This window comes from Acinonyx jubatus, chromosome A3 (genome assembly GCF_027475565.1).
Source record: "Acinonyx jubatus isolate Ajub_Pintada_27869175 chromosome A3, VMU_Ajub_asm_v1.0, whole genome shotgun sequence".
NCBI classification, from domain to species: Eukaryota; Metazoa; Chordata; class Mammalia; order Carnivora; family Felidae; genus Acinonyx; species Acinonyx jubatus.
In genome coordinates this window covers 326,436-353,184 of record NC_069388.1, presented here as the reverse complement: position 1 = coordinate 353,184, position 26,749 = coordinate 326,436, and the positions used below count along the sequence as shown (strand labels likewise).

General features: G+C 50.4%; 1 protein-coding gene across 1 annotated transcript in view; it reads left to right on the top strand.

Annotated features, from left to right (window-relative positions):
* Positions 1-322: 322 nt before the first annotated feature.
* MYT1 (myelin transcription factor 1) overlaps positions 323-26,749 on the top strand; it is a 66,776-nt gene continuing 40,349 nt past the window's right edge. The window contains exons 1-2 of the mRNA XM_053199649.1: positions 323-768; positions 18,683-18,783. The gene's annotated coding sequence lies outside the window, so the exon portion shown is untranslated. The remainder of the gene's footprint in view (positions 769-18,682; positions 18,784-26,749) is intronic.

Genomic DNA, 26,749 nt, shown 5'->3' with positions numbered 1-26,749 from the left:
ACTTGAACATGCAGATGAACCACTATGTAACCCTCCTGGTTCATCTGAGTAATAAATTCTGCAGTCCATTCTTTATGATGGTAGGTCATATTCCTAACCACCAATAAATATTGTAAAGTACTTTCGCTGCAGCCGTGCTAACCCAGGGCATCTGTCATTCTGGTTGCTGCTATTAGGAATTATTGGACTGAACCACTGCTGGAAACAGCACAGGGGGGTGAGTATGGCGGCTGTGACGCTCTCTGCCCTTTTGTGTGTTTTGCATAAAAAACCCCCAATCATGCTGCATATTAATTATGATTCAGTGTGGGCAAACACAGGCACCTTCTGTTGGCTGATGCTTGGAGCAGGAGACAGGGGCTCTGCCGGCCTGGGCACCTCTCACTCCCCAAGTCAGCAGTCCCATCTTTCTGATGCTATACTGTAAATTTATTTCACCTCGGAGAGTAAACAGATATATTGGAGCCCCAAGGGTTCATGGGTAGCGTATTTACAAAGGAGCCTCTCCGCCAGCCCGTGCCACCGCTGCTAATGAGAGCGGTCATTAAGTAAATGAGACGTCGCCTTTAGCTGGCTTAGGAGTCGCACACTAAGGGGAGAAGATATTTAATTGAAACCCGCACACAGGCTTCCCCACATGTGACCGCTGTAAGGGAGGCAGCTGCCTCCCCTCTCCTCCCCCGTCCACCCTGCACCCCCCATGTAAATTTCATGATTGCTTTCCGTGATGTCATTTTGAAGGAGGACAGACAATAGCTGTGGGGAAAGGTAAGTCCATGTTATGCTCTTTCGCTGACAAAGGCAGATATCCAAGCGCTTGGCTTTTCCCCTTGGACCGAGACAGGGAGAGGGCGCGCGAGCAGAGTTAATTTCTAAGATGAAGGCTTTCTTTGCAGGAAAAGCAGGTCTGGGGATGGCTTTTTAAAGCTGCTCTGTTGGACTGAGGCTTTCTTCTCCTACCGGGTCTGCCCGTGGCTGTTTTCCTTCTCTTTTTCTGTCTCTCCCTGGCTTGTTCACGCGCTCGGCCTCTCTGAGAGTCTAGTGGACACGTAGTGCGTCTGACAGAAAAGACATTGGGGGTATCGTGTACCAAGGCAAGAAACTTTATGTGCATTTCTGGAAGAGGAACCCAGCAGCTATGTGGTGGGGGGAAATGCTGCCTTGTTAAACAGAAGACTTCTCTGAAGTGGGGATCTCAGAGTTGGTACCTCGTGTGAGCCCCCACCCAAGACACCGAGGAGAGATGGTCATGTGAGCATTTTGTCTTTGCGTGTCATGTATTTCTAAACTTAAGGAGCAGCGTCTAGGGTGCATGTGTTTGTGGGGTAGGCGCACAGAACTCAATACTGGCTGTCCTTCTCAGCTCCGTTTCCTGCCGTGAGGGGGGTCATGAGTGTGGTTGCTTATAATATTAGTGTAACTGAATTTGTGTATTTAAAACTGAAAATCAGGGTTGGCCAGGAAAGATGGTGTGAGCTTTGAACAACATAATGCTGTTGCCCGTGGGATGATATGTTCTGGGGCGAGGGACTTTGTTTTGTCCGTTGGATTCATTTCCTTCTTTGTGAATCAGGAAATAAACAAGCCCATGGTGGCCCTAGTGTTGTGGTAGCGGGTCCTCACCACGAGGGTCCTACTTACTGTTTCTGAGTCACAGAGGGCTTTTCTGGTCTCAGTGCCTCCTTCGCATCAGTGGACATCATTGGCTGGTCAAGTTGGGCATGTAATTTCTGAAACAAAACATCTGAGAGGTGTGTCTGGTAGTGGGCCGTCAGGCTGTGTCACTATAGTGGTGATAATGATAGTGATTATTACTATTATCCTTTTGGGAGAGGGAGGTGAGGAATTTTGCCCCAGTGGTCTAAAAAACAAACCTTGAGGTTAGAGGAACCTGAGGGCATCTCTGAGGCTGGTGGCTGAGCGAACAAAAGGCAGGAACAGTGGTGGGACAAACCTCGAGGAGGTGAGCCTCAGTCTTGGCGAGCGGCTATGCTCGGACTCTGACTCTTGAGATGCTGGCAGAGCCCGCCCTGCCCTCACTCCAGCCTGGTGTGTGTGGGGAGTGTCCTTGCCTGGGGCTGGGTGGAAGCCGGGGAGAGGCCCAGGATCCTCACCACCAGGGCTTCCTTCCCATTGGTCCTTGGCTGTGATTATCACCTCCTTCCATATGGCCCTGTTAATTAATGGTAAACAAAATAGTAGGAGAGCAGAGATTGGAGTTTTGTGGTGCCAGCAGGGAGGGTGTCACCAACAGGGCAGGACTCTGCCTGTCTCCCCAGAGTTGTTCACTGTGCAGAGGAGGCTGATCGGGATTTAGAGAGCAGTTTGTTTGCAAAGACAAGGTGGCAGTTTCATGACCCGTTGTGTTCCTGGACCTGGAGACTGGAGGCCCCTATAAGTTCCCTCTCCACCCCCGGCACCACCTGATCTCACAGGATGTTTAAGGATCCAGGGACCTGAGCAGGGGCCGTGGAGAGCTTGACGTGTGTGAGAATTTGACGTGGAGGCCTTTCCATCCTGGAACCACCTGGGCTCTAACTTCCTTGGACCACAGGGCCCAGATGTGGGCCTGGGAGCTCTCCAGGGCAGGGGAGCTGCTTCTGTGTAAAGTGTAACCCAGGGGGCCTGTGTGACCCTCAGGCATTGTCCGCAGGTCTGGAGGCAGCCCCAAATATTGCCCTGAGTCCTCCTGGTGCCAGAGGGGGAGAATCTGTAGGCAGAGCCTTTGGTGCTACAAAGTTGCTCTGTCCTGGAGCTGGGGCAGGGGACTCAGCAGCTTTTACTGGAAAGCCCTGTCAATGCCCAGAGGCATCAGGGAGAGGCTGGCAGAGAGTGTTGCCATGGGAGCCCTCACTGGGCACTCAGACACGCCCCAGGCAGCTGACCTATCCCCTGGCCCTGGCTGTGGGGGGCACTCTTCCTTGGTGCTGCCCAGAGCCCAGCCCCTCCTCTCTGGGCCCTCTTGTCCTCCTCTGGCCTGGGGTCACCAAATGTGTCCATGAGGACATGGGTGGCTCTGAGTGAGCATGTGGGGTGGGGCAGGGAGGGTCTGTGCTAACTCTGGTTGGTGGAGTTGGGAGTGTGTGCGGCTCAGAGCTGGGCCGATAGCTGTCCTGGGGGTACCCACCCTTGGGCAAAAGTTTGTGTGGACCAGCACTGGGCAGAGACAGCAGGACAAGCTTCCTGCAGACTGAAAATGTACCAGACAAGTACCCCTGGGCCTCCCACAGCCACCCTGATGGCAGTGGGCAGGCTGGTGGGTCCGAGCTCCTCCCTGATGGACTCCACTCAAGAGGCATGTCTTCTGGGTGAAGAGTGAGCAGGTCATGGTGCTGTTTAACCCTGCCTGGGCTGGGGATGGTGAGACCAGAGTCGACCAGAACACCTTGGTCAGCTCTTGTCCTGGAGCAGACCGGGAGGCAGGAAGCTGGCCTGGCCGGCAGGACCGAGGTGTGTCTGTTGGGCAGGAGGGGACAGCCAGTAGTCACCTGATCCTGGGGCAGACAGGGCACTGGGCAGCCAGACTTGCACATTACTCAGGCATATTGGAAAGATAAACCCTGTGCCTGTCCTGGCCCTGGAAGACCCATTCCAGATCTCCCTTTTGTTGGCTTTTATCTTGTAGAGTACTGGACAGGAGAGCCCAGAGGGGGCCTGGCTGGGGGTGCCCTCCCTCTACTCCCCTCAGCTTCTAGATTCTCCCCCTCTGCTCTTTCCTTGTGAACTCACCCAGGAATAAGCCAGAATTTAGTTGTCTACAGACGTAATTTTAATGGGAATTTTGTGGTGTGACTTTTACACAAAAATGGTCTTTGGGAGCCAGCAACATTTCGAGATTATCAGCCCCCAAAATGCTGTGTTTCCCAGAAGGAATGAGAACAGCTGCCACTGGTGGTGCCCCCAGGGTGGCTCTATGCTACTTGAAGACCACCCCCCCCCCCCAGGATGGCTCTGTGCTCCCTGAATACCACCCCCCAGGGTGGCTCAGTGCTCCCTGAAGACTGCCCCCCCCCTGCCCAGCTCTGTGCTCCCTCAAGACCCCAGGACCTGTTCTTTCTTAGAAGCCCCTCTATAGGGATAGCCTGCTACCCAGCCTAGAGTGCTTGCTAGAGTGGAATGTCTTGAGGTTCTCCACATATTTTCTGTCTTTTATGAACAGCTGAATTTCCCCAAATGTCACCTAAAGAAAATCCTCAAAACAAAATGGGATAGACGTTTTTCACCTGACTTGAAATGCTTTTGCTCTCAGACTTCCATCAAGCTTGCTTCACAGAAGATAGATTACTGAATACTTACAATTGGTGTCCTCTCTATCTTCAGCATTACTGAAGCCGACCCTGTGTTGGTTTCGCACGTTTCCCCTTGCTTGGCTTATGCGGTTAGGAGCAAAGATGCTTTACTTATGAGAACAGGGGCTTTACCCATTGTTTCTTCCTTCCTGCCTTTTACAATGTGTACTTAAAAAACGCAATGTTATTTCAATCAAATGACGTGCGAGTAACTCAGAGGACAGTTCCAATGTGCCCCAGCCAAGCTGTGAATATACCTGCCTCTGTGGGGATTAGTCCAGCGGTTGGAGAGGTTGTCAAGCACTGACGAGCGTCCAGGGCCTTGTGGCCACCTTCCGGCCAGCCCTGGGGACCGGAAGGGGCGGTTTGCCCCGGGATCGCTCGGATTCAGTACACCAGGGGGTTGTGGCCTGCACGGAGGGTGCGTGTGGCAGGTCCTTGAAGGACGGGCTGGCTCGGTCTCCCTGCATTGCTCAGGGTGGTGGGCAAGGTGCGAGTGAGCGTGTGTGATTTGAATGTTGTGAGGAAAAGCGGACGCGCCATATGGTCTGAGTTGCTGACAGATTAGCCTGCCGGGCTTCCACCTCTCACCCTCACGCCTGGCTTCACACCTTGATCGTGCTCGACATCAGTCTGAGGGTGCCGGCAAAAGCCATCTGGGTCCTCTCCCTTTTCCCCATTTTGTTGCCTAAAAACGACACATGAGAGGAGTAGCACAAGGGAGAGGGTCCCTGGAGCCCCAGGGCTGCTCTGCCTCTGCCCTGGAGGGAGAGGGTCTTAGGTTCTCTCTGCTGGGCAGGACCTTAGCGCCCCACCAGGCTCTGGTGCCTGTTTTAGAAGGTCCTAGAGGGACTGTGGCGCTCCCAGACCTCAAACTGACAGCAGCAAATGCCCCGGGAGTGATGCCCTGGGTCGCAGTGCACCAGACCCGTAGTTCTGAGGGTCCCTGAGGCGCATCGCTGATTTCGAAGCCCTTCAGTCTTTACGGGACTTGTTGAATCCTGACATGAATCGGCATCAGCAGCCAACCTGTGTACATCCGAGTGGTTCCTAACTGGAAGGGCAGGCTGTTCTCCGAAAGGCCTTTCATAGACTCAGAGCTTCTCCTGGGATGTGAATAAGGAGCCTAGGGACAGGGGTCTTCTCAGTGCCGGTTTTTCTGGGGCAGTGACCGTCCTAGGGTCCCCTAGACTAGGTGGTTCAAAGCAGCCTGCTCAGTCACAGGACTGCTAACTGAACAATTAATTGGTTTGTTGATCACTGTTTTGCACATGGAACTGTGCAAAGTCAGAGTCTGGCATCCAAAGTAGAGAGTGCCTCTTGTTAGTACTTTTTAATGGTCTGACTTTGTTTTGGAGAGATGGTTTAGATTTTTGTGTGATCTGTTTTATTTCCACAAAGCCGAGGCCCCAATCCCAGGAGCCCGATCCCAGCTGCGAGTGCTTCTTGAGGCCTCATTTTGCACCAAAGCAGATTAGCTGGGAGGGTTCTCCTCCCTGCAACACATGCAAGCCAGCAGTTTCCACCATCTGTGAAGGGCCTAAAGCCTTCTCTCATCTAGTGGTTCTGATGCTTCCTAGAGAGGCCACTGAAGCAGTCAGAAAAGCCCACAGAGGCCCTGAAGTACTGAAGTTGGGGGTCTGAGTCCTCGGTGCATCAGCCCACAGGGAGAAGAAAGGTAGATTTGTTATTAGAACTTCCTCCGGCGAAGCTTTGTAGCCCCCTGGAAGGCTGGAGCAGGTCATGAGGGATCAGCTGTCGGCTGCTGGGCCCTGGCTTTGCTTGTCTGGCTGCCAAACACACACATTCGGCTTCTAAGTTCTGAACCTGTAGCTGGGTGTGGAGCTCCCTTCATGCCCCAGCATCTGGGCTCTCTCGCTCAGCTTGTGGGCTGCATCTCTGGCATCTAGAGGCCCAAATGGACTCTGGTAATGAGTTAGAGCCCATTCTTGTGATGCAGGATGCGTTCCTAGAGAAAGCACTCTGATGAGCACGTGTGTTAGCACAGGGTGGGAGGTTCTCCCAGCCCTGTCCTGCTTTGCACCCTCCCAGTGAGGGCCCCCTTCCTGCCCAGAGTCACTCCCAGGCCAGTGGCTTATGGTCTGTGTGAAGTGTTTTTGTTTTCTCCAATTTCTATTGAGTGCTGGTTCTCTGGGTGCTGAGCACTGAACACTCAGATTGGGAAATTAGCATGTGTACTCCCCAATATTTCTAAGCCTAAAAGGCAGCCAGGTGGGCTGTTGCTGGGCAGTGCTAGGAGGATGACAGGCGGGTCCCCCCCCCCGCCTGAAAATTGGGGGTGACTCAGCCCTGGAGCTGAGGCTACAATTAAACTCACCAGGGAAGAGCTGCATCATGTCAGCCGCCTGGGGGCTCACCCTTCTGTCCCGAAACAGGAATGCTTCCATGTCCTGCAGTCAGAGGGACTGGGGGTGGGAGAAGGAAAAGGGCACAGTTGTCGAAACTGCCTCCCCCACCCCCGGGGCTTTGAGGCCCCCCCGAGCTGCCTGTGCCTGCCTACAGAATGCTCTTCCTGCCTGGATTTTCAGGTCAGCCGCCTGAGAGGCTTCTGACTGAGGGGGACACAAGCCAGGGTGCAGACAGACCCTAAAGGAAGCTTCAAGCAGCTTACTTTTACTGCTTGTACGAGAGAGAGCCCATTCTAGTCGGGTCACCTTCAAACCCTAAATAAAGTGTGTTTTCAATGAGGACGGAAGTGACCATCCTTCCTCTCCCTGGGCTGGACAGTTCTGATTAAGAAAGACGTTTCTGGGACTCATGGACAGGAGGCACAGGAGCAGAATTCCAGAGAAGGCCTCTCCTGACCCTGGGAGGCCAGTATGTGCTCTGAAGACCCCAGAGGGAGGGTGCCCAGAAACTAGCCCTCTTGGTTCTCAACCTGGTGGATGAGGCCAGAGCCGTCCTGTTCCCTTCTCACAGCCTTTGTTTCCCCGTGTGCTCTCTAGGATTGAGGCAGGTCACTCTAGATGTAGCCGGTGTCTCTGATCTCGGCTCAGTGAGGCAAGCCCAGGGGTCAGCCTAGCCTTCCACACCCTCCTTTCTGAGCACCTGGCATGTCCCATGCTCTGGGCCTTGGAGAGCAGCAGCCACGGACACAGCAACGGGTGGTGGGGTCCTGGAGGCTGTGAGTGGGTTTCAGTGATAAAGTGGACCCCTTCCCCAGCTCCTCCTCTGGCCTGTAGCCAGGCTTGGTCAGTGGGGTTGGTCAGGAGGAGTGGGACGGAGGTCCCCACCCCAACACCTTCGCAGACACACTAGCTGCATCCATTTCCCTTGGGCTCCTTCCTTGCTTCTCCCAGCCTCCTGTTCTCTGTTTTTCCTGTTGGCCTGGAGGGGTCTGGGATGTGGGAATGCAAGGGCTTTTGGAAGCCACCTGGCTCCTCATGTGGGGGCAGAGCGCATGTGAGTTTGCTGGCTGACTCACCAGCCCGGGTGGAGGTGGCGACTGGGGTCACCATTGAACCCCACTTGGGGTGGAAATGTTCTTGAAATTCCTGTGGACCTGCATGGAGGACCCAGTTGTGCTGAGTGGTCTGTTCCTGTTGCCGTCATTCCTGGCACCTGCTTGGGTGTTGGAGGCCTGGCCCAGGTGATTCTGAGGTAGAAGCAGGTTGCCACTGTTGTGCCCCTCCTGGGACACTTGGGCACCCTGGGGCTGAGCACTCTCCCCTCGATCCTGAGACCCTCCCTCCCCTGCTGGCGGGCTCACTGACAGGCCTCCTGGAGAGCTGTCTTGTGATTTCTTTTGGAAAGTCATTATTATGCCGAGCAGTTTAGCTGTTGTTTTTACAGCACTGGTAAGGTTAAAAGCAATAATAATAATAATATAGGAAAGACTCAGCCACAGTAACTGCCTGCAACATGCTATTTGCATTTTTAAGGAAACACTTCTTTGAGACAGCTTGGGTGAAAGGTCACTATTTGCATATAAATGGAAAAGAAAGTGTATGAAGCTGGAAGTTACATCTGTATTATTTTCCCAGCAGTGAGCTGCTGTTGGAGAGATTAAGGGACATGGCTTGGATTTGGCTTTTATAGAATAGAGAAAGTACCAGCGAGGCTGATTTAGAAGCAAAATAATGAGAGAAATGTGCAAAGCTATAGAACTGCCAACTCCCCTGCCCCCACCTCTCTCTTCCATCATTTTCACTTAAACTCAGCAAAAGCAGGTCTGCTTTGCTCCACTCAGCAAGTCTCCATTTTACTTCTCTCTGAATTCCAGCTTAAAAAAAAAAAAAAAAAAAAAAAAAAGAGCAAACCTTGCCCTCATTTTCCCCTTGGCCCTGATTGTGTTTCCTGCCAAAAGGTGGTCTAGTGGGTGGGATGCCAACACAGCCTCAAGACCTCCCAAACTCAGGACAGAGACCCCACTGCAGCAGAGCTGGCCGTTCCAGGGCCTGGAGCAGAGAAGGACCCCTGAGAAGTGGGGGCTGAGGACAGGTTGCTCAGGTCTGGGAGCTTCTGGGGGCTGCAGGAATAGCTGGGGGAGGGGGAATGAGGGGTCTCGAGGGTGCCCCACCTTTCCTTCAGCCCCTACCTGAAATGTTCAGGGCACAAGGTGCCCCTTCCTTTAGGGTTTTCAGGGTTGTGAGACTCTCCCGAGGGCCTGCCCCGCCCTGCCCCGCTGTCCCTGGGCTCTCTAGAGGGAAGTGGGCAGGCTGAGACAGTTGGAGCTGTTCTTGGCCCAGGATGTTTTGGCCATTGTAGGCTTTAAGGAGCAGTACTGGAGACCAGAAGGTGGAGACATGAAGCTAGAGGGGCCTGAGGGCCCCTCTCCCGAGCTCTGGCTTCAACCCCTCCTCAAAGAGGCCTCCCCTGACCACCCGTTGGTGAAATCACACCCCACACCCCACATTTTAAAAATATATTTTGAAACAAGCTCAAGCTCATGGAAACGTTTCAAATGCAGGACAAAATCCGTTTTTCCTGAGGCACTTGAGAGTATATTTGCCAAGTCTATGTCCATGACCCACTTGTTTGGGTGTTTCCAACAAAGAAGAATTTCTCCTGCAGAATCATGGTCACCTGTATGGGCATCTGGTCCTCAGACAGTGTCCAAACTCCTCCAGATGCCTCAAAGGATGGGCTGAGAATCATGCTATGTGTTCAGTCTTCGTCATGACTTTTACCCTTCGGAAGAATGCTTGTCAGTTTTTTGTAGAATGCCTCTCAATTTGGGTTTGTTGGCTGCTCCCATGACTGGACTTGGCTTATGTGGAAACACCCAGGTGTGAGGCTCTTCTCCATGCACCTTGATGCTGCTACTTTGGTCACCGGGTTAGATGGCACCATTCCACCCTTTGCTGCTGCAATGACACTTTTTTCTCTTTACAATTCCTAGGTATTTGGGAAGGTACTTGGAAACTATGGAAATACCTCACTCATCATCAAACTACCAATTTATTTATTTTTATTGATCCCTGTATTGACTCATTACTTATTTTATCCAATGGGCTATAATTGTTATTTCGATGCTTCTCCTTGTGGGCCAGTGAGACCACCCAAAGTGGCTTCAAGTCCTGATGCTTCCCCATTGCTTTCTGAATGCATCCTTGCTCACCCCAGGCTTCTGTTGTGCTTTCCTGTCCACAGCTTAGAACCCACCCCACAGCACCTTTTCGGGGGAGGGCTTGGTGCTGGGTGTGCTCCCAGCCTTTCAGTGGACATGTGTGTGCACGTACACACAGTTACACACGTGCATACTTGCACCTACATCTGGACTTACTTCTCTATTTTCTCTATATGTCAAAAAGCACAAGTTCACACTGATGCCCTCCAGTATGAATTCCCCCACAGGGTATATTCTAGGTTTCTGCCTTTCTGTGTAACTTCTTGCCCCAACAGCAAGAAACCTGGTTTCCATTATCCTTTTTTTTAAATGAATATAATTTATTGTAAAATTGGCTTACATATAACACCCAGTGCTCATCCCAACGAGTGCCCTCCTCAATGCTCATCACCCACTTTCCCCTCTCCCACACCCCATCAACCCTCAGGTTGTTCTCTGTATTTAAGAGTCTCTTGTGGTTTGCCTCCCTCCCTCTCTGTTTGTATCTACTTTCCCCACCCCCCCTTCCCTTCCCCCATGGTCTTCTGTTAAGTTTCTCAAGTTCCACATATGAGTGAAAACATATGCTCTTTCCTTTTCTGACTGACTTATTTCACTCATCACAATATCCCCCAGTTCCATCCATGTTGCTGCAAATGGCAGGATTTCATTCTTTCTCACTGCCAAGTAGTATTCCATTGTATATATAAACCACATCTTCTTCATCCATTAGTCAGTTGATGGACATTTGGGCTCTGTCCATAACTTGGCTGTTTCCATTGTCCTGAATATATATACTTATTTGATCAACACCCCTTCCCTCCTCTCGGGTGCTGCCCACTATGCCAAAGCCCCCTCCTCATCCACAGTTCATGGGACAGCCCTGTACTCCACGTCAGGCCAGACCTTCTAGGGGATGCTTTCTCCTCCTGTTTGGAGTCTGACACTAGGGGGACTCAAGGGCCTAGTCTGCTCAGGACTGTGGGTTCATGGGCTGTGCTGCAGGAGAAACCCAGTGTAATGTATATATATAGCTTCAGGGCTGGATTCTTCTGCTACCTTCCCTTCGAGCAACTTTCTTACATTGAGCAGCATCTTTTTTTTTTATCCATTTATTTTCACTGTTGGGCCAAGTAATATATACCAGGATTATTTCTCATACAAGTTTTTGTTTTTCTTTTTCTTGTAGATAATCATCCCCACCCCGTCCCCCTGGCTTACTTAGTGTCCAGTGGGTGGCATGCTTTGGGGACTTTTGTGTCTCTGGAAGTATTTTTATTCTACTATTTCCCTTGATTGATATATTGTCTGGGCATAGACAGCATACGGGTTGATTTCCAACCTTACAGTTTTGAAGTTCTTGCTTCCTCACTGAGAAACCTGATACCATTTTGACAATATCTTTCGTCTGTGACCTTTCCCCTGTGGAAGCTTGTAGGGCCCTCTCGGTACTCCTGGTAGTTCAGAATTTTACTGTGGCTCAGCTTGGTTGGAGCAGGTGTGTGTTCACTAACTGCTGGATACTTAATGGGTCTTCCAATCTAAAAATATAATTTCCTTTAGTTCTGGGAAATTATTTTTTATTACTTAGTTCATACTTTTCTCTCCCATTTTTTTGGTTCTCTTTTTTCTGGACCTCTGGATTCGGGTGGGAGGTCTCACCTAGTTTCCCTCCTTATTCCTGTCTCCTTATTTACTTTTCTCGTAAACATCTTCACTTCTACCTGCTAGGTCTTGTACTGGATTCTTCATGTTGGGTTTACATTTTATTTCCAAATTGGGAAAGACAGACATGGTGCTGGGGAGCCTTCCCAAACAACTCCCATACCAGTCTCCAGCTTCTGCCACTGGCTGGGCCAGGCCACGTCTACTCTGTCCAGCTGTCCTGGGCTCTGTTCTAGTTCCTGCTCTGCTGTCCATGTTGTGGAGGAGGGAGCCTTCTAAGACATGGGCCTATTCATCCAGCACAGGTTCCTAGATGCACTGCACCCACCAAGGTTCTGGCCCATAGATGTGGGAAAGGTCCTAGGAACAAGGGTCTGGGATTGGGGTCTTAATTTGAACTTGGAGAGGTGCTAGATTGCCTTCTGCAGCCACTGGGAGCTGTGTGACAGGGGCCTTTGTGCCCTTTAAGGGCCTTGCCTTCCTGCCTCCGGAGGCATGGTTTGGACCTCAGGGCTTTGGGTTCAGAGATTCTCTGGGTCTAGAGGGAGGAATTCTGGGCTGTGCTCCCCCCAAATGTCTACAGTGACATGTGGTCAGTTTTGTGTGGGCCTTAAGTTATTTCTACAATTTTATCCTAACCTTTTTCTCCCTGCCTTTCTGGGCTTTGCCTTATGTCTGAGTGGCAGACAAGGAGGCCTTGGAGCTGAGGGGATGGATGAAGATTGAGATGAAAAACAGAAAAGAATGTTTAAATGGCAAGATTTGTTTACACTCAATTCCAGGGCCCAGGTTTTCAATGGATATATTCAGTTCATGTCTTTGAAGTGATGTGAGGTAGAGGGGAGGAGGAATGCACACTGCCAAAGTTTCACCCTGCATAAGAAGCCAGGAAGGCTGAGGGGGCCTGCCCTGTCCAGGGCAGCAGCACCCCAGGCAGGGGCAGCTGGAGCATGCCCAGCAAGCACAGGCACGGGCAGGACAGGGGTCCCTGTGTTTGTTTAGTTACAGGCTGGGGTGGGTGAGAGATTGGCTGAGCGATAAAGCTGCCGACACATTCTGATGGCAGAGGGGTGTCTGTGCTGCACTCATGCGGACCTGGCTCATGATGCCTTCTGGTTGTCAGTGTTCTCTAAGCTGCTGGGGTGGGGTCTCTGATGCATCCCCCTGCCCTCCATGGTCTCCAAGATAGGGAGTGGGTGGGGGGAGTCCAGGCCAGACCAGAACATGGGCTCGCAGAACCCAGGCTGGGAGAACCAAAGGCAACTCCCTCAGACCCCTGCCTTTTGCAAGAGTCTCTAGAGGTGGCTCCAGTGACCAGCCACATGCCTCCCGGCCAGGGGTCACACATCATAGCGGGAGGCAATCTATCTCTTGTAAGGCAGCTCTTGTTGTCTTATTGTTGTGAACATCCACTTGGTGGTCCTCCTAAAGCTAGGCGGAACACACTGAATCCTTTGTGGATGACCCCTGATGAGTGAGGCAGCCCTCACTCACCCCGCACCCAGTTTCTTCTGTGACCTGGTGTTCTGCAGGAGGACTTGCTCTCCCTTGACGTCCTCAAGATTCACTCCCCTGGGCTAAGCAGGACATTGCAGAGGCCATCTGACATGTGCGGGCCTCTCCTCTCCTTAGAGCTGGTCATTCTAGTCCCGCTGGTGAGCTCTGGTGAGTGAGAGCTCCAGTGTGTCACGAGATTCACACTTAGGCTCCTTCCTGTGTGTGTATGCCAGGAACTGTTAAAAAAAACAGCACTCTTGCAATATAATTTACATGTCATATAATTCACTCATTAGAAGAATACGGTTCAGTGGTCTTAGCATAGTGATAGCCATGCCTCTGTCCACATTTAATTTCAGAACACTTTTGTCAGCCCAGAATGAAACCCTGTTCCCATTAACAGCTGCTCCCCATTTGTACCCTTGGAAAGGTACAATCTCCTAATCTCCTGACCTGCTTTCTGTCTCTGTGGACTTCCCATTACTGGGAATTCTGCAGATTTTGTTCCATAAATATGGGACTGCACAACATGTGGTCTTTGTGTCTGATTTTGAGGTTCACCACATTGTACCGCAGAGGAACACCTTAACCCTTTTTGTTGCCAAATGCTAATAAGTGGCATTCTGTTCAGCAGTTGATGGACACACTCGGGTTGTTTCCATTTTTGGGCTAGTATGAATAAAGCTGTGATCAATAGTTGTGTACAAAACTTTGTGTGGATGTATGTTTTCATTTCTCCTGGATCTGTTCCTTGGAGTGGAATTGTTAGGTCATATGGTAACTCCGGTTAATATTTTGAAGATTTGTCAGACTGTTTTCCAAAGTAATTGTGCCATTTTGTGTTTCCATTGGCAATGTATGAGGATTTCAGTTTCTCCATATTATCTCCAGTACTTGTTATGGTCTTTTTTTTTTTAATTATAGCCATTTTAGTGGGTGTGAAGTGGTATCTCATTGTGGGTTTGATTAGCATTTCTCTAATGAGTAGCTACTGAGGATCTTTTCATGTGCATATTGGCCATTTATAAGTTGTTTTTGGAAAAATGTCTATTCAGATAATTTGCCCATTTTTAAAGTGTGTTATTTGTCTTATTATGAAAATTTAAGAGCTCTTTATGTATTCTGAATGAAGTCTCTTATCAGATATATGATTATAGAGTCTATGGGTTGTCTTCTCACCTTATTGATGGTATTGTTTGACATGCAAAAGTTTAAACTTTGTTGAAGGATGACTTACCCATCTTTTCTTTTATTGCATGCTTTTGTGTTGCATCTGAGAAGCCACTGCCGAACCCAAAGTCAGGAAGATTTACTATAATGTTAGGCAAGAGTTTTAGCTTTTACATTTAGATCTAGATCTGTGACTCATTGTGTGTTAATTTTTGTGTACGGTGTGAGAGGGGTTCAATTTCATTGTTTTGGTTATTCTATGTTCCTTGAATTGCCATATGAATTTTCAATCAGTTTGTCAGTATTTGCCACCAAAACAAAACAGCTGGAGAGGTGAAAAATGGTCAGATTCTGGCAAGATTCAGTAAATAGCAGTGGCAGGATTTGGGACCCAGGATGATCCCCAGTGATTGTGCTCAAGGAGCTGATTACTGAGACTGGGGAAGGAAAAGCTTGAGTCCTGTGAGAAGGTGTTATGAGCAGGGATGGAGTTGGAAGAGGAGTCCATGGCATGGCAGATGGGCCAGTGAGTGGAGCAGCAAGAACCTTTACGGTGATGGAATGGAAGCTTGGGATACAGGGCGAAGTGGGGAGCACTCATGGGTCAAGGAGGGAGGGATGTGCAGGACAATGGGGATGTGGCATAGACATTAGTGGTGACCCTCCACTTGCTGTAGGTGGAGGACAATTGGAGTGGAGAGTGGGGAATAAAGTCAGCAAATCTGAGTTCCTTAAGAAACGTGGTTGTGAAGGGGGTGGGGATGCAGAGGTAGTGGGGCTGGGGTGTGGAGTCCAGACAGATTATGTTCTTTAAACATGGATGCCTCAAGCTTCTGAAAGGTTGAAAAGGCCCAGGAAGGGTCCAGGTTAGAGGGAGTGATCAAATATTCAAGAGGAATATGGGACATGGTTGATACTCTAGGGACCCTTTAATCAGTAGTGGGAAGGAGAGGATATCAAGCCCAGATGGAGAGATTGGCTCAGCTGGGATGCAAGGCCTCCCTTCCTATGTTGGGAACGGAGAGGGGACAGAGAAGGGCTGTCATGAGGGACTGACATGTCCCACTAAACAGTGAGAATCTCTGATGAGTTTGTGTCCGTGGGGGTGGGGGGACATGGGAGAGGCCAGATGTGGGTTGTCTCCATGTGAAGACACTTCCCTCTTTACATGCTGGGTGAGGGGCAGGTAGGAACAGCTTCTGGCTCCAAAGGCTGCCTGTGGTTTACCAGACACAAAACCTAATGTGAAGACTCTGAACACATCCAGGCTTTTTGCAATTACCACTTGACCCTTTGCTCAGGCTTCTTGTCATCTGTTCTTATTTTGGGGTGGGTGAGGGAGGGTTTGAACTGAGGAAGGTGTCAGGCTGTCAGTGGTTTGGCAGGGCTAGAGGGAGAGTAGTCCAGGAAGCCTCTAGGAGGACATATCCTCCCTCCAGGAGTCTGTGGGGTTGGAAGTGGGCACAGAACACCAGCGTCTGGAAGGAGAAGTGGATGCCATCTGTGGGTTCCTAGATGGGCCACCTGGGGGTGTCCCCAGCTGTGGGAAGGAGAATGTGCTCTGGCTCTAAGGTTTCCTGCTGCCTTTTCAGGGGCCTGGCTGGGCTGGCTGCAGGTCTGCAGTGTTCTCAGTTGGGGTGGGTGGGTGTCATCAGTAGAGGGATAGACCTGGCTGTCGCCTGGGTCATGGCTCTAGCCTAGTAGAAGGAGAGGACAACTGATGGGTCAAGAGATTTTCTTCCCTGAGGACCCAGATGTATCTGCTAACAGGCCGTGTTAGTTTCCTGAGCTTATCTGTCTGCCAGAGTCCCATAAAAGTGAGTTTGGGCACTCTGTAGAGACAGATGTTGGGGCAATACAGAGCAGGCAGGGAGCACAGTGCCAGGTCCCAAAGATGGGTCCTGGCCAGTGACACTGTCCTTGCCACCTGCTCCTAATCGGCTTGTTTGACATCTGTGTCTATGAGTAAGGTTTCAGAAGACCTCATTAGAGACCCAAGAACCCAAAGAAAGCACCCGTCTTGAGGAGAATGTCTTCCTCACTTGCAGTTCCTGGTAATAAAGGAGGTGATATTCTCATGCATTCACTACGTGCCAGATGCCGAGGGGCCACTTTCTGCATGTGCTCTAAATCCCCTAACGCTTCTTCCCTCTGCTTCATGTGCAGGTAAAGAAGGTGGCTTGCAGGTCAGGTGTGGAGCAGGTCCCCGTCCATCCCCGCCGCCTTCTGAGTGTCCACTGGCAGCATGACTTCTAGAAGGGGCATCCTGATGGGACCCCTGTGTCTCTGTGCAGGGCCTTCCTCTGGCTTGGAAACTCTGCAGTTGTCTCGTGAGGGGGGTTCCATGTGCTGCTTCTGTGCAAGCTGGGGAGCTGGTTGTTCAGTGTGTCCAGACAGGAGGGGTCTTGTCTGTGGTAGGGCCCAACTACACACAGCCCCCAGCAGGGGGTAAAGGGGACAAAGAGGGCCTGTGGCCGTTGCCCAGCAAAGGAGAAACACTGCCATACTTTACGGGGCTTCTAATAGTGACAATAGTTTGCTGCCAAAAATTCCCCAGGAAAAGGAAGGAATTGCGTCAAGGTAAAGGTGGGTCCTGGTAAATGAAGTTCTGACCTTGGGGTGTGTACGTCTTGCTTTATTTGGCTCTGTGTCCTGTGGGTGTGGGCTAAATGCATCACTAGGATGCTGTTTGGCTCTCTTGCCCAGAGGAGGCAGGAGTGGATGTTTAGAGGTGGTGATGCTGGAGCAGATGTTCTGAAGACCCCTAGTACTTTGCCTGAGCTGATGCGTGGCTGCAGAGAATTCCATGGGTCTCTACTTCCAGACCCCCAGGGGCAGGTGAGAGTATCACAGAGAAAACTAGAGGCCCCTTCACAGAGACTTGCAGTTCATCTTGGCTGGGCTTCCCTGGGAAGCAGGAGAGACCTAGGGCAGAAAGAGCTTGGCCCTGCTCAGCTTCTCAGGTACCCTGCTGGGATATGAGGAGCAGAGAACAATCCTGCTTCTGCCAAGATCTTAGGATCTTATGTCCTTTCCTCCAGCTGTCAGTGAGACGTGCCCCAGTTACCTCATATTTTTACATATGTTATCATGACAAGAAATTCCACTTGAGCCTTGCAGATCAGCCCCGTGTGCAGGGTTCTGCAGTGTCTTCTCTCCTGGGAGGTATGTGTACAAAGTGAACCCCACCTACTTTGCGACCTGGGGTCTTCCAGCTTCCACTGCCACCAGAGATGCAACTAAAGTGTGACAGGTGATTCTTGATTGCCTCCTAAATTTCCTCTCTTCCACCCCCTGGGGATGCTTCCTCCTCCACCCTCACCTGTTTGTTTGCGGCATCCTCTTTGTGAGTTCAGGGCAATCCCCCACACTCCCAGCATAGGTGTGGGAATGTGAATACCCCGCGGGTGGCCTGGCCCCACTTCAGAGTGTGCTCATGACTGCTGGGCACCCTCCTGGCCCCAGGAAGAGCCTTACTGCTCACACTTCCCTGGTCAAGGCCAGTCCTCGCAGGGTCCCCTGCAGGTGACCCAAAGCTTAGTGAGGGGCAGGCACACAGTAGGTGCACACAGTAGGGGTCAAATCCTGGTGGTTTTACTCATTCCTTTGAAGACCTTGCATTAGGCTGTCTCCTTGACAACCAATCTGCTTCCCTCTGTGTCTGTGCTCCTTGAGGTCACAGGAGGCCCTTTAATGGGATGGAGACATTTTCAGACAAGAGGATGCTCTGGCTGGAGCCACAGGGCTGTCTGGGGCAGGAGTGGTGGAATTTTAGAAAAACAGCATTTGGAGTGCGCTCGTGAGGGGAGAAAAGATAACGGGCATGACAGCACTGTGCTGACCTACCTTCAGCAGAATCCAAACTTACTTCTAGAGAGAAGCAGAGAGCAGAATGCAGAAATACTCATTTCCTGTTTTTATTGTTGGTTACTTAATGACCTTCCTTTGAAAAGCTGCAGTTGTAGAAAGCTAGTTGTCATGGAAACAGGGAGTGCCATGCAGGGAATAGGCATTTCTTTGTCATGTCCAGCTGATGCCTTCAGCCTCTGCTTAGACACATGAATTTATGTGAGAAATTAAATGTCGACTGGAGACATTGCCCTGGAGAGAGGCAGAAAGGAGAGGAAAGATGGCGAGGACCAGGGCAGAGGGAAGGCAAAGCAGGCAAAGTGTTGGACTTGCACCAGCCCCCTGGTTGGAGTGGCTGCTCATGGAAACCACACCCACTGGAGGCAGGTTCCAGGAAGATGGTGCAGGAATGTAGGGTGCTAGGAGCCTCTGAGCATCCCAATCATAGACCAGTTTTCTTCAGAGAGCTCCTGTCCCTTGTCCCTGGAACAGCCACGGGGCCGTGACATTGTGTGTCTTTCTGATGGATTCCAGGAAAGAAGGTTTACATTAATGCTTTGGAAAAGAGTAGTCCAGGTTTTCCCTTTTCTCCCCTTGAGCTGGCACAGCTGCCTTCATTAGGTTTTCTTTTTCTGACCCTCAGAAAATGAGTTCCGGGGTGAGCTGCTGAGTCAGAGGTGGACACAAGGAGACAAAGCCAGCAACTGCAAGACCTCGAGGCTCCTCCTGGGCAGACGCAGCAAGGTGAGGCACCTGGAGGGCAGCCCCTGCCCTGCCACACCTGCCCCACCCTCAGGTCTGGGCAGGGGTCCTTCTCATTTCCAGGCATGGGCATGGAAGTGACTTTCAGTCTGGTCACATCAGTCTAGAGAGAGGGTAAGTGGGGGCTAGGACCAGCAGTGATCTGGTCACTGTAAAATTAAAGGAAGAAAAACGACTCTGAACAGAGTAAAACTAAAATATGACAACAGACTGTCACCTCTGGCCAGGTCCCTGCTCTGGATCTGGTCATACCTGGGCTGCGTCCATAGCTGTTGCCCAGGTAGGCTGAGAATCCTTGGTAGACTTTCTCCTTGGTATGTTGATCATGTTTATTTCCATCTTCCCAAGTGGAGGTAGATGGTACATGCCCTTCTCATCCCTGTCACCACTAGAACTCAGTGATGGAGGTGACTCAGGGTCCCTGCCTCCCCAGGGTTGCTCCCAACCCAGGGTATCCCATATGCCTACAGCCACACCAAGCCTCCAATTCCAGAACTTCCCATGACATACTCTGGATGAAGCTGGATTTCCAAGATCTGGTGACCCTCAGAGATGGAAGTAAAAGTGACAACAGGCTTGTGGGCATTCCTTCCCAGACCTCAGATTCTGGTCTCTCATTTTCCTGACATGGAGATGGTCCTCAACAAAGATCCAAGCCATGATGCAGGCCATGGCCACCCAGATGTGATGGCCCAGGGAATAGTCTGGAAGGGCTACAAAGTTTTAGGTGGCTACTTCACTTGAGGGTGCTTGTAGTTTGCTCTTAAAACCCAACACTTTTCCTTTGAATGTGGTGACTAAAATATATGTTCTAATGGGTCTCTTGTAGTACCCTGTTAAGTACTTCCACTCCCACTCTTATTCCTGTAGGGTTATCACTGCTATGCTGAGCCATGTTGGAGCCTGAGGCAAAAGGAAAAGTCAGTAAATGCTGATCCTATCTTTCTTTACATTTTTAGTATTTTGTACATCAGGTATTTTGATGTTTTGATGTTTTAAAGTATCGCATTAAACTGTTATTTATCTTGTTTTTTTTCCACCTTAAATTTGCCTTCTTCATTTGCCCCTTTCCAGTGCTGAGCATTCAAACAGAGATATTGTGACTGACAAAGTTATTTGTTGCGAGGCCAGGGGCTCTGGATAACATGTATCTACAATTGTGGGATCTGTGTAAGGGACAGATAGGAAGGTTGCTGTCCCCCTGTGGCTCCAGCTGACAAGCGCAGAGGGTGTTAGGACCTGCTGTGAGCAGCCTGGTGGCCCCTGCTCAGGCTTTCCTGGCAACACTGGCTGTTTCACAACTGCCCCATTAGAGAGTCTTACTTCTAGTTTGGGCCTGAGTTACTGTTCTGAGCAGAGAAGCTAAGATGCTGGACAAGGAGGGAGGATGTTCCTTTGACAGAGCGGATTTCCAGAAGGACTGTAGGGTGGTATGTGCTGACTGAGGAGGCTGGGGAGGCCAAAGCATGGGAGCAGTGGAGGCCATGGGAGAGCAGAGTGCCACACAGCAAGTGGGGACTGGCTTTACATGGTGGGGGTGGGGTGGTGGAGCCTCAGTTCCTGGAGGGTGGTGGGAGCAGAGGAGTCCCGTGTGAGTGGGTGGGTACTCATGGCTTGGTTTGCTGTGTGCCTCTGGCTTCAGCACCAGGCATGTGGACAGCTCAGAGATGGGCTGTGAAGGGGCTGTTAGAAAAGATTAGGTGGTTGTGGGTTTGGGGAAGGTGCTGGGCGTTGAGCTCTTTATTTTTATTTTTTAACTTAAGGAGAAAAGGAATAGGTGTTGATGGTAGGTACTTAAACTTCCTCCCGACCTTCAAGAATGAAACATTTGGGCCCCAATCACATAATATTGAATGGAGGACTCCAGGTATGAATCCAGGAGAAGGTTGATTGCATGGACGCTTAGCAGCCCTTCCTCCTGACAAGGGAGGGAGGTGCCACTGGGCATGGCCTTTCTGGCCTGCTTCACTGGATGTTACTAGATTCCTACACTTGGGTAGGTAGATATTCCATTTATGTTGGAGCTTTTTCTTTTTTTTTAATGTTTACTTATTTATATTTGAGAGAGAGAAAGAGCAAGAGAGCACAAGCAGGGGTGGGGCAAAGAGAGGGAGACAGAGAATCCAAAGCAGGCTCCGAGCTCTGAGCTGTCAGCACAGACTCCAACACAGGGCTCGAACCCACAAACTGCGAGATCACGACCTGAGCAGAAATTGGACGCTTAACCAGCTGAGCCACCTAGAGGCCCCTATGTTGGAGTTTTAAACAGATGGACCCAGACATGGCTGCTTTATCAGAGTGTCTACTATATAACTATAATTTTCTAAAAATTTATTTATTTAGTTATTTTTAATTTCCAGTACAGTTAACATATGGTGTTATATTTAAGGTATACAATGCAGTGATTCAACAATTCTACGTGGTACTCAGTGCTCATCACGATAAGTGTACTTTTAATCTTCTTCACCTATTTCACCCATTCTCCCCCCTCCCCCCAATGCACCTCCCCTTTGGTAACTACCAGTTTGTTCTCCATAGTTAAGAGTCTATTTTTTGTTTCTTTGTCTGCATATAATTAAAAAATTTTTAAATGCTTATTTATTTTTGAGAGACAGAGAGAGACAGAGTACAAGCGGGGGAGGGGCAGAGAGAGAGGAGGACTCAGAATCCGAAGCAGGGTTCAGGCTCTGAGCTGTCAGCACAGATCCCGACAAGGGGCTTGAACTCATGAACCATGAGATCATGACCTGAGTTGAAGTAGGATGCTTAACCAAGCGAACCACTCAGGCACCCCTGTTTGCATACAATTTTTAATTTGGGGTTGGAGTGAGCCACAATTCCCTGCCCAGAGATGTTAGGAGAACCCCTCCCAAGACATGTGCTAGATAATGCTCCATGGGTTATCCTTTCTACAAACCAAGGCAAAGTCTGCTCTATTCAGCTGCCAGTAGGTCGAACAATGGGTGGGTGTCCGGAGAATTTCAGACATGCATTTGGACACCCCCAAAGAGGCGACAGAACTATAATTTCAAGGAACCAAGGGTGCTGTGGTAGCCATGGTGGGGAGCAGGGGTGTGGGCATGTGATTTAGCCTCACATATCAGAGAATGGAAAGCAGAATGTGTGCAGAGGGTTCCTGAGGTAGTAGAACCTGTACACCTTTGAAGAAGAAAGCTGCTCTTCGGGCTGACTCTTGATCTGTCATACAGGTATGTGCTCAAAAGAACAGGAAGCCAGGAAGATTGTGCAGATAGGCAGCAGCATATGGGACTGGCACTGGGGGTTCTGGAGGATTCTATTGGAAAGCTTGATGGGGAGAAGGAGCAAGGAAGACACTTTAATGCTGCTCCCAAATCCTTCAGTGAAGCTTCATCTCAGTGTTAGGTACATGGATCTGCTGGAAGGGCTTCATAGTGGTGATGTGTGAGTTGGGTTGGCATTGCCCTTGGCTGTGCACAATTGAGAGAATAAAACAGCCCATATTGCCCCCCCTTCCCTCCCCTGGAGAAAGGGGACACTGGCAGATGCTGTTGGAGCCAATATGGTAGGTGACAGCCGGTTCCCTGCCACGCCCCTGTTATGTCCCTCCGCCCTCCGCATCCCATGTCACCCCTTCCTTCCAGGCAGGTTTGCCTGTGGTCTCCTGGGAGTCAGTGAGTGCTCCCCTCTCTTTGTCTAGGTCTTCCAGCAGGGAAAACACCAAAATCCTCCCACAGAGACACTATAATCCATATAATCTTGTGGATTTAAAAAATTGTCCCAAGTCCAGTCTAATCTTCCAGCTTTGCTAGCTGTTGGAACACATTCTAAACAAAATGAACACTAACCTGTCTCTCCCTCCAGGCCAGGGGTGGGATGAATGTCCCCAGTGGTCTCAGGGGGTCTGGACCCCACCCAGCTTCAGGGTCTGGTCCCTATTCAGCCCCTTCCAACTGCTCCTGGCCACATTTTGCAGTTCCGGGATCTCAGACATGTTTCCAACTGTTGTCATTCATCTTTTCACCTGTCTGTCTGTCCTTACATAATATGTGCTGAACAGTGAATGAAGCCATGGTACCTGGCTCTGTATAGGAGAGGCAATGGCTTTGAAAGCATGAATGAATGAGCTTCTTCCAGACTGAAGTGAGGGCCATGAGGGAAATGACAAGGCACAGAATGGAGAGTGAGGGGGAAAGGGTGGGAAAATGGAGGTGCAGGCCTGACTGTTGAGAGGCCACCCAGGGATGTTTCCTGTTTCCCAAGACTGGAGGACCTCCCACCCTGAAGCTATCATCCCTAAGACCCTCAGGTCTTCACTGATTCATTGAGCCTCCTCACTCCCACCCAGGCTCCCAAGTCTAAGCAGTTCCCTCCTTCTTGAGCTCTACCCTGCCACCTGGGTGCTGAGGCTGGCTCTCCTCCTACAGGGGCTGGGGGGGGGGGGGCGGTGCGGCAGGAAAGCTTCAGCATGAATTCTGTTCTTTGGCCCTTAGCCATCCATGCAGAAGGGCAGGGATACGGCATAGGGTGGAGAGGAAGGAAGCTGGAGTTGTGAATGCCTGGGAAGAGCCAAGAAGAACTGAGAGAGAGAGAAAGAGAAGAAGAGAGGGAGAGGAAGGATGTAAGAGAGAGAAGAGGGAGGGGCACCCCTTCAAGACCACCACGGATACTCCTGAATGTGGGGGTGAGGGTGGGGCAGACCTGGTCTCTGAGGGTAAAGGAGAAGATCGGCACGAAGTCTGTTAAGCATCATTGCACACTTCATGAACAATCGATGACTGGATGTTCTCGGACATTGAGAGTCTGCTCTCTCTGCTTTGTGACTGGCTGTGTGTCTGGGTTCTGAGTGCATTTCTGACAACCACAGCCTAAGAATCCAGACAAACCCATGGGTTTCAAGGCTGCATAATTACTGCATTTGCTTTTTTGGTTCCCAAGTTTATAAATGTCCAACTTAAGGAACTCAGTTTTGGCAAGGGTGCTATGCAGATAGGTCTTAAAAGGGGCTGGTCTTTGTAGCATGGTGTTGTGAGAACTGTTGGTATTTAAAAAGAGCATACCTGATTAATCTTGACTTTACAAAAAAATACATTACAGAACAAAATAGTAACACCTTCTTGAATGAGACCCATTATATGGTACTAACAAAGCAAGTTAAAAGGAAGGGTGAAGAGACAATTCTCTTCGGTTAATGGATGTGGCAAAGCAGGATGTATTTGCATTTGTAAATTATTCTCCTCCCATAGTTTTCCTATTGAAGATGGAACCACTGAAATATTTATTAGAGTGGAGTGATGGTTTAAGGGGCACAGGGAAGCTGTTAGACATGCTCCTGGTGGCAGAATGAAGTTGGCTTATGGAAACAGCGCAGACAATGTTCTTGAGAGAGATCACTGCCCCACAGTGAGAGTGGGGGTTGAGGTTGGCTTGGCTGTGACAAGGGGACCTTCTCACCCTCCAGGTGAGAGGCCATTCAGTTATTTCCGGGCTGTACAAAAATAGGGACTTGATTGGCTTTTGCTTGGAACAAATGGTTTTTAAAAATAAATCAGTGAGCCACTGGGAAGTGTCTCATTGTCTCTGCACCAGTGAGTGGCCTGTCTTTGTGTGCCGAGGGACAGAGGGCCCTGGGGGGCTGCCAGTGCCAAGCAGCACAAGCCTCGGCGGTGCTGGGCTGTATGGGCATCGGCTCTCCGTCTACAACAGGGCGCGAGGCCAGAGGAGAACCCACCTCCGAAGTGCTGTCAGTTCTCCAGGAAGGAAAACAACGTAAAATCGTAAATCAAGTGGAGCTGGTTTTATCACAGCTTTGCCCAGATGCTTCCGAGGCAGCCACCACTGCTAGTTTCAAACGGCTCAGAAATCAAAGTCTCCCTGCTTCGTTGTTGATGTCCCACGTCATCGGGTCTCACAGATCCATCCTCATATTAAAGAGCTAACCCATTTTTCTTCCTGTGGTTGAGTGTTTTTCCCCCCTTTAAAATCAAAGCTACATGCACCGAAGAGAACTTCTCACTTATTGACCGTTTGATGCAGATAAATTGCAAATGGAAAGGTGCTCAGCAAAATGAATGCCACAGCTGTTAGCTTCATCAATGGGAGCTCGCAGTTTGCAAGCAGCGCCCATTACGCATCCCTGCAACTCTCTCTATTCTCTGCTCTTTGAATAATTTATCTGCAGGAAATCCAAATTGCCAAGGCACGCTTTAACCTAGCAGAATGATTGCCAATTTCCTTGGGAAAACTGACAAAAAAAAAAAAAAAAAAAAGCTGTAGATTGCATTTCAGCTGAAAGCAGGCGCCCGGCAATCAGACGCATTAGCTCCATTGTGCGGCCTACATCGGAAGGCATTGCGCTCGGGCTCAGTGCAGATGACATTTGAAGGCTCATAAATGTAATGAAGTCCCTTTGACACCTGCTCCTCTCTTCACTTTAAATATGAGTCATTGGTCCACGGGGAACCTCTGCTTTAAAAATAGAGATTATAGTAATTGTCTTCCAAGCTTTTGGAAGGCTGTAATAAACGCAGAGCTCATGGCACCGTGGCTCTGCAGCCTGGGGTCGACAGGTTGCGTAAATTACCCCAGGTTTTGATTTTTCTTCCTTAACAAATCACATAAATCACTGCATGTTAGTGCCACCGGCGGGGGGTGGGGGGGAGGTTCACTTTGCGAATTTTGTCGTACCTCTTGGGGGGATTCCTTCTCTTTCTTGGAGGGTGGTACCTCAGCACTCGTCTCTTGCAGGTCTTGAGGCCCTACAGCCCCACTTTTGTAGCCCTTCCTTGCTTTCTCCTGCTTCTCTTCCCACTGTCTGGCTTTCCCTTTGACGACCTCGGCTACGGCCTGGGACAGGTGGTGAGCCCTGTGGGCCCTGGCTCTCCTGGAGCCTCCTGGGGCTCCTGGGGTGCCTGGGGTTCATCCTACCAGGCAGAGGTCCCTCCCCACCGGGACTCTCTCCCTTGGAGACAAGGAATGTTTCAGGGGTCCACCCATCTCCTACCTCTTCATTACATATCTGCCCAGATTTGTCTGGGTGACATAGGTCCAAGATCCTAGGTAATGACCTGTAGCCCCTGGGGGCGTCCCCCACCTCAAGCCTCTCTGTGACCTTTGTCCCCAGGCTTCACCCTCCTGCAGGCTCTCCCTCGACTCCCTCATGGGACCAGTGTTCCCCTTGGAAGTTAGCAGGGGGCAGGGAATGTGGGGTATACTGATGGGCTCGGGTGGGGTGGCCAGAGGATATGAGGGGTTCTCCACTGTGTGGGGTGCCCCATCCCCCTTGGGAAGCTCTACTCACCCTCTCCTGGGAGAAAGGACATCCCTGGGAGGGTGGACTGTGGGTCCTGTCCAGATGGCCCCTTGGCTTGCATTCCTGTTTTTAACCGGCTTTCACCTGAGACTGCTTCCCACCTCTAAAGCTGGGCTATATGGTACAGTGGCCACGGGCACTTAACATGTGGCCGGTGACACTGAGATGTGCTGTGAATCCAGGAGACATGCCGGGTTTCTCAGAGTTAGCACAAAACAGAATCCAATTCATAATTTTTTATACTGATTACTGTTGAAATGATGTTTTGGATAGGTTAGGCTAAGTAAAGTTTACTATTAAAATCTGCTTCATGTTTCCTTTTACATTTATAACATGACTATTAGAACATTTACAGTGGTGTCATAACTTGCATTTCGTTTCCCCAGGGTGGTGGTGCCTTGGCGGCCCCTGTACCTCTCAGAGCACACGCTCATGGAGTGTAGGAGCACACACTCATTGAGCGTCCCGTCTCACGTTAGGGAAGGTCTGCTCAGGCCGCCTGTCCTTGGGCTCTCCCTGGGACGGCGCAGTAAAAATTGAAGTCATTCATTTCTGGACACTTTGTGGAGGCCTGTTCTAGTCCCAGCCACCTGTTTCTAAGAGGATGATCCCAGTGTGGTAAGGCACTCACTCCTGTGGGAAGCCGGGCTCTGGGGC